The sequence below is a fragment of the Photinus pyralis genome, unplaced genomic scaffold (assembly GCF_008802855.1).
Source record: "Photinus pyralis isolate 1611_PpyrPB1 unplaced genomic scaffold, Ppyr1.3 Ppyr1.4_LG4, whole genome shotgun sequence".
NCBI lineage: Eukaryota > Metazoa > Arthropoda > Insecta > Coleoptera > Lampyridae > Photinus > Photinus pyralis.
The window spans coordinates 21,206,663-21,214,459 of record NW_022170511.1 but is presented as its reverse complement, the minus strand read 5'-3'; the positions used below and the strand labels follow the sequence as shown (position 1 = coordinate 21,214,459).

Genomic DNA, 7,797 nt, shown 5'->3' with positions numbered 1-7,797 from the left:
GGATCAAACATTTACTGTTCGTAGTTCGATGGCTAAATTAATTACAGCATCCGTCGATCTTTCTTAATTATACAAAGCGAAGCTTGCCGCACGGCACTAATTAGCAAATTGTCTATTTTTAGCAAGAAAAAAATGAACGCCGAAGATTTTAATTTACTTTATGGCCATTAAAAGGAATAAAAAATGGATTATAAGATAACGATAATTCCCAAGCCCCATTCGTCTCTGGTTTCCTCATTAAAATGTAACGAGCCGTTCAGATGTTACGCTTATATAAAAACTCATTAACGTTCATGTATAAGTAAACTTAAGTTTTAGTTCGTAACGTAAACAAAGTCGGGTTTATTATTTTCTTAACTGCTTTGGGATGATGTGACCAAAACCGCCGACATGATGAGGTCGCCGACGTGTCGGTTTTGTGGCGAAAAGCAATAATTTTTTTAAGTGTTCGGTATAATCTTATTTAAAACAGTAAAAATATACAGAACTTTTTTTATTAACGAAAGATAAGTGAATTTTTGTGTTCTATGTATCTACTTAATCCAATTACGCGTCTCAAAGTTGGTCCACTTCATTAGCTCTCTCCATTCTCCAAGCATTGCATTTTATTTGTATCTTTGTAATGATGTACACCACGATGTTGCAGTCATTCTCATCATTGGATTAATACAATTTTAAGACGAACAGGATTTGCAAAATATCATTTCCTATTTCTGTAAGTTTGGACGGTTAAATTAAATGTTAAACTGGGCAAAATTAAACTCCTTTTTCTCTTCTAAGAACGGCACTTCAAAACAGACCGCTACTCAGTTTCAACAAATTTTATACAAAAAAAACTGCTTCTACGGACAGTAGTTCGGCCTCGGTAACCAACAAAAAGCGTATTCTTTCCTCGTCTTCCCGTATTTAAATGGAAATCTCACTTAAATTTATTAAAATTTTATCAACCAATAAGAGCTGCATAGAAAGGACAATAACCAATACAACGAAACTCAAATCGTCATATCCTTATGTAAATCAATACTTCTACCTAAGAATACAATTTTTTTAATGGTTAAAATTGTCACGTGATCTCAAACAATTGCCTTTATCTTTCTTAAATAAACGAAAAGCTTAATAAATTACATCGAAACTGTCACATTTGCATTAATGAACACCTTAATAACAAATAAAATTGAGGACGAAATCTAACAGTTCCAAGAAATCATTTGTAAAGAAAATAAACAGATAAGACCTTGACTACACACTCGATTCGCAAAATTGTTTTGTGTTAAAACGTAAAAAAATTTAATGAACATAATAAAACAATTAGACATCAAAATTCATTCCAAATGTCTCAACACAAACTACAACGTCCCAACTGACATTGTTTAAGGTCCAACAACAACCTTCTTCAAAGAATCTTATGGATTAAAAAAAGTCGATATTATTGGACTACTTGTTGGTGCTCGCGGAACAATTACCGCTTTTTTTTAAAGAATTTTCCCACCCTTTTGGATTACCATCAAAATTGTTAAAATTAATAGCAATAACTACCATAAAAATTCCATTTACATTTTAAGAAATCATTTATATAATGAATTCGTTTGCTCTTTTTCATATTCAAATTTGTATTGTATCCTTTGATTCACAGCAACCCAGAATGTTGGCAAGGATACACATGTTGTTAAGAATATAAGAAAGGTCGCTATTGTTTTTTAGCTACGTAGACTGCCAGACGTGGGCCAAAACAGTTACAGTCCAAAAACGATCTCGAGGATCGTTCAGTATTCAGTTGTATCGGTTTTTTATTTTGCACGGTGTAACAAGGACGTCAAAAAATGCTTGGTAGAGGGAACCAAAGTAACAATTTTTCCTAAAATCAAAAATGTCTCGAAGTTTGCATCTCTCCTTTAATTTTTTTCTCAGAAACCATTCCACATGGCGTAAAAAAACTAAATGTGGCATCTGAAGGTTTTCAACATGAAAATAGTGAATCAAGTCAGTTTCCGAAAATTCGGAGAAATATCTCACTGCACTCTACACTAAATAGACATCATATTTTTTTAACTTCTTCCCTTTGTTCCATTTTTTTCATCCTCCCCCCTTGCCCAGTAGTTCTTTCCTGCTTTCTAGCTACATTCCCATATCAAATGGTCAATATTTTCCTCTTGCTCTCCACATAATCTGCATTTTCTAGTTTCTTCTTTCCACCTCTCCTTTTCTCTATCTTCCGCATCTTTTATTCCAATTTTTAAGGATGCGAAAACAATATTTGAATATCTCAAGAGGAAAGGATCAATAATCGTGACATAAACAAAAATTTTTCATGTTTGACGACGACTTTGCTCTGATTAGGAACCGATTCAAATCCTAAACGTAAAGTGCGAAGTGTGTGCGTGTGACTGATTAAAAAAGAGAATTATTCTCTTTTTACCGCAACCCACGAAAGGGAAGTGCTTACTTTTCCGTCCGTCTGACCGTCTGTCTGTCGTTCCACGCTATAGCTCACTCCCTATACCTCGTATCGACTTCGGATTTTCAAAGTTTATGTGTTCTAGATGTGCAACAATCAAAAATTAACTTTGGCATCTTGGCATCCATCACGTTTTTGCCCAAACGCAGTCAAAATCGTTATTTATGCATCCATTTTGTTTGGAATATGTATTGATTAAACTCTATTCCCTGATGCCCAATTTCTATTTTTCTAATTTGCATTTTATTTTGTTTCAGAAACTGCCAAAGCGCCCTCGAAGGAGATCGTTTTTGTTTATGTATTTAATGCCATGGTAAGTACTTGTCAAAATTTAAAAAAATTCAAATAGATGCACGGTGCGTCGTTTTCGTTATACAGGGTGACAAAGAAAGTGTAACACTCTGTATCCCGCGAAGAACTATTTCAATTATCAATTGATATATAAAATTATCCAAAATATAAGAAACGCAAAATACGAGAAAAAAGGTTTGTCTTTCCAATTCTGAGACTTTTGTGTTTTTTGTCTCAACATAAGTGATTTAACATTCGCTTTAACAAGTACGAGGAAGGTAAAACGGATACCACGTAAATTCAAAGTTCGCAAATTCGCAAATAAATTCATTTCAAGTCTACTTATGGACAACCTTCGCGTTCCAACCAATAAAGCTAGGTAAATGTTTGAATATTGAAGGAAATTAGCGTTCAAAGAAACGGTTTGCCTATAGTATCGTTAAGGGTGTAGGTATCTATTGATTTTAGAGATGATCAGAATTTAATTCTCCATCGACCTATCACTTATACATACACAATTAAACCAACAAATTTGAATTACACATTAATCCTAATCTACATAGTTAAATAGCAGAAATTGTCAATTCGCCTAATGATATTTACGGAGTTCGCAAACTAAATTTTAAATTAATTATTAATGTATGTGGTGTAATAGAGTTATGCCACCCTTATGGCAAACATCTGAAAGTTTTTGGATTAGGATCTGTGCCGATTATTAATTTAATCCCAAAGCATAATACACTATACAATCTTGGAAACCGGACCAACCTTTTGGGACAAATCAATTTTCCACTATGGCCTAAATCTAGTTTTACTTTCAGAACCGGAACGGTAAACGGAATTAAAGGGCCGATCTAGTTAATTACGTTGACAATATTCGCGCGCACGCCTAGTCTAAACAAATAAGCTCATAATCAAAAAATCATATTTGCAGCCTCTTAACGTAAAGTAAAGAGTTTTAATCCCGCGCTTTTTATTAAACGGGAAATATCTCCAAGAGCGTAAAATTTCGATTTATACGAACGAAAAGGTTTAATATGGAGGATCGGAGAGTTAATAACATCCTGTTCTATGTCAAAACTTTTAGATTGAAAATTGCACTGTTTGTCTTAGTTGGAAACTTTTGAATTTATTGGGTACAAATAAGTATCTAAAAGAAGTTCCTCTATTAAATTTATGTTGATTTGTGATCCTAAACGGACTTAAACAGATTATTTGTCTTTGAAACTCTCCACGGAATAGATTGATTAAATCACCATTAAAGTGCGTCCGTAGAAAGAGCGTAATGTTTAGTAGTGTTGCCTAATTGAATTGCTAGGGAACAATAGCGATTTTTTTTGTTTCGTTTCTGCACTATGTTCTATTTTGGGGCAATTTGATTATACAAATTTTCCCAATGGGAGTAACGTGCAGGTGTTTATTCTCAGCTTTGCGTTCCCCCGTTTCCACTTTCGTTTAGTAAAAAGTTGAGTTAGAGAATTTGTGTTAACTATATTATACTTTCCTTACACTACGTAAATGGATTAGTTAATGTCCTTTTTAGAGAATTGAAAAGAATTTTACCGATAAATTCCTCTCCCCCACCCCCCACGCACTATATTTCTCTATATCATAGGGATGGTATCTTGATTGAGAGACTGGGACTTCGAGTGAAGGAAACTGTAAGCCAATATCTTTGAAACTAGAGGAGTGGATTAATTTTCAACCTCTTGTAGCCACCACCTGTGAGATGAAAACGTAGCATTTGTCAGTATACGCGTCGATTATTGTATATGAATTCCCCCTCCCCTTAAATAGAACCAGCTAAATTCGCATCCGACATATTCGCCGTTAGGAATAATAATTTCTACGTGGTATTCATTTGAGAGGCATTCTTTCCCTGAATGTTGGTACTCCAATGATAGTCACTAACTCACGCCAGAAAAAGCTTACGAAAACTGGCCCGGGAAATTTTTGCCTCTGCGACTGGGAAAAATCCCAGGAAAAATTCACGTAAAAAACGATTCGCCATTGGAATTACGATTTTGAACTCAATTTAATGGTCGAGTTTGATTTAAAGGTACTTGTTCAAGTCTCAACGCAACACCTATGCGTATAATGTGTGGAACCAACAGTTTGACCAATGTTCACCAGATGCCCGTTTCGATATTATAATTTTTTTTCTAAAATTTATACAGCGAAATGGGCCCGCCAAACAATTTTGATCTCAAGAAATTGGTATCAAGTAATCTTTGAATATGAAAGTCACTACCAGCAGTAATAATGGGGCACTCTGTGTACTACAATTTCAATTTTTAAATGCAAATCTGGTGAGTTATTTACGAATAAACACAAAATTCGTTTATTTTACTTGAATTTGTACCTTATTGTTTGGTTTGTCTTTTAGAAATGTTTGTAAATGCGTAATTTTTGTTTAAATTTTATCGCTTTGTAATTGTTCAATAAGGTGTTCGAAGTAAGACAGATGCGGTGAAATTTGGGTGTTTTATAAAAGGTTTTATTTGGTCGTTGCGATAATGAGTTTTATTGTCAGGCGAAATTTAATTCACGCACGTGTTTTTTCACTGTTACCGAACGCCTGCGTGAGGGGTATCTGTAAAAACATGCTCTAAATGCCTATCTTTTTTCAACGTTTTGTTTAGTTTTGTTTCTCATGTTTTGCGGAATAAATTCTTGTGTGTGTGTCATTTAAACTGTTTAATCAAACCCAAAGTGCGACCCAGATAAGTTTTCATGTCAGATTTTTCTATTCGTGCTCAAGAATTATGCCAGAGGGGTTAATGAGAATTTGTGTAGTTAATTCTTTGGTATTTTCGGAAGTTGATCGAGGCTACTGAGTCTCAAGATTACGTTGAGATTTTCCATTATGAGAGGAGCCGGACGTCTACGGAAAATAATTTCAATTCTAAATTTAAAGGTTGTTTTGATTGGGCTACCTGGCCGGCTGTTTTGTGAGTGTCTTAGTGACCGTTTGCTATTGCACATAGCAAAAAAAACGCATGCCCATAGTAATAAATGCGACAAGAACGTTACCTTCTTCAACAAAGTCAAGAGTAAAATCATTACAATGGTTAATTATAATGTTATAATGGAACGGGCCACCCTGTTTGTGCGAATGTTTTCATTTAATCTTAATCTGGAGGATTTTTTTTTACAAAAAACAGCATTGGTTTATTTCATCCGAATTTGTCATTTTAGTGTCTATTTTACCATTTTAGAGTTGTTTTTAAGGGTTTAATGTCTTGCTTAAATTTTATGATTCAGTAAGTTTGTTTATTTGAATTGTAAGATGTAATCGAATGCATATTTTATGTTGTACAGCAAATTTATTGCTCTTTTCAAATATCTTAAAAATCATAGTCATTGTATTTGAAAGAAAGTTCCATCCATTTCCGATTTAAGCGGGAAGTTTCAATATGCGATTGGATAGATCGTAAATAGACTATGTCCAAGATAAGGATGCTATCACGGAGATGTCAGAAACCATACAACATGCGACGACGGTCACATGAAAGCACAGATGCACTTTTTGAGCTCTACGAGACACCGTTGAGAGATTTCGTTTCGGAGAAATCATCATCAACTTTAGTTTTTTATGTGACCTGCAAAAATATTACATACTGTATTAAGTAGCATTTGTTTTTAGGAATACAACGATGTACCACACAAAAAAAACAAAAAGTTGGCAACTCTGTTGGTTTCAGCAGGATGGTGCTTCTGCGCACAACGCCCTAATCGTTCGAAATCGTATCTCGGATTGCCATTGAGATATTGAGGTAGCCCTCTTATCTCGAACGCACTGTATCATACGTGATTTAAGCCCAAATTGAAGAGTTTTTGAATTAGTACTTAAGTCTTTTACAAAATAAATTGCCAATCGAGATAAGATTCATTATTTTTAGGGTCTGCTTAACTGAAGCATAGACCTTATCTAACATGTAAAATCTGTCAAAAAATTGATACAAAGTGTTCCGAAATTCATACCACATTTCGCAAATTTGAAAATGCCATAATTTTATTTTTTTAAATGGTAAAGGGTAGTTTACTTACCTATATCTAAAATGAACAGTTTTTGTAGAGAATGAATCGAAACAAAAATTTTGTGCAACTACGATTAGGTATTCATTTGTTGGCTTTGAATTAGTAGGACAATCACAACAAATGCTATTCTGTCATAAAATCGAACAGGTGAAAAAGCTAGTTTTCGCTACTACCCTAATTTTCAATACAGGGCAAAAAGGGGGGTTTTAATTAAAAAAACAAATTTAGTGCAAAATGCGTGAATTAAAAAAAATAAACATTAGCGAATTTGTACTCAACTTCCGGTATACAATTCAAAAAATTTGCCTAAAATGGGCTGAAACGGTACCAAGACCTACTCAACTTTCGATAGGCAGCCAATATTTGCTGTGTGCTATGGTCGCCATGCCATCCACAAAACATCTAGTTAAAAACAAAACAACTTTACATTTGGAATTGTAATTATTTTGCTTGTAGACGTCCGGCTTCTGTCACAATAAAAAATCTTGTCCGAGTCGCACAAGGGATTCGAATAAACACACAATTAATTGATTGAAAATGACATAACAAAATTATGCCGAAACACATACGCGATAAAAAAAGCTTACAAAGCTTGTTTGGACATATATTACCCCGCACTCAGGCAGTCGACAATTAAAATAAGAAATTTTTAATTACTGGCTTTATCAATAAGATAACAAATTATAGCGGTTCGGACGGTAGAAGCTTTAACTTTTTTACAACTGCTCGCTTTTTCAACTCCTCGACGAAACTCTTTCCGAAATCATATAACACGCGGTAAGCTTCTTACACCACTTTAATTGATTTGCTTCTGCATACTTTATTTCGATACCGACGAAGTACGTTTTCACATAAACAGGCCGACTGCCCCGGGTAAACGTACGCGCTCTTCAACCGTCGCGAAACTCGCAGTAGCCTGGTTTTCTCGTTGTGTCCAGTATTTAATGAAACAGCACTTCCACATTAAAATAAACCCCTTTAAGAATTTTAAAATAAAACGTCCCCACTTC

At 34.4% G+C, this 7,797-nt stretch overlaps 1 protein-coding gene across 1 annotated transcript in view; it reads left to right on the top strand.

Annotated features, from left to right (window-relative positions):
• Positions 1-2,714: 2,714 nt before the first annotated feature.
• Positions 2,715-7,797, top strand: part of LOC116169437 (sodium channel protein Nach-like) — an 85,556-nt gene continuing 80,473 nt past the window's right edge. The window contains exon 1 of the mRNA XM_031485521.1: positions 2,715-2,768. The gene's annotated coding sequence lies outside the window, so the exon portion shown is untranslated. The remainder of the gene's footprint in view (positions 2,769-7,797) is intronic.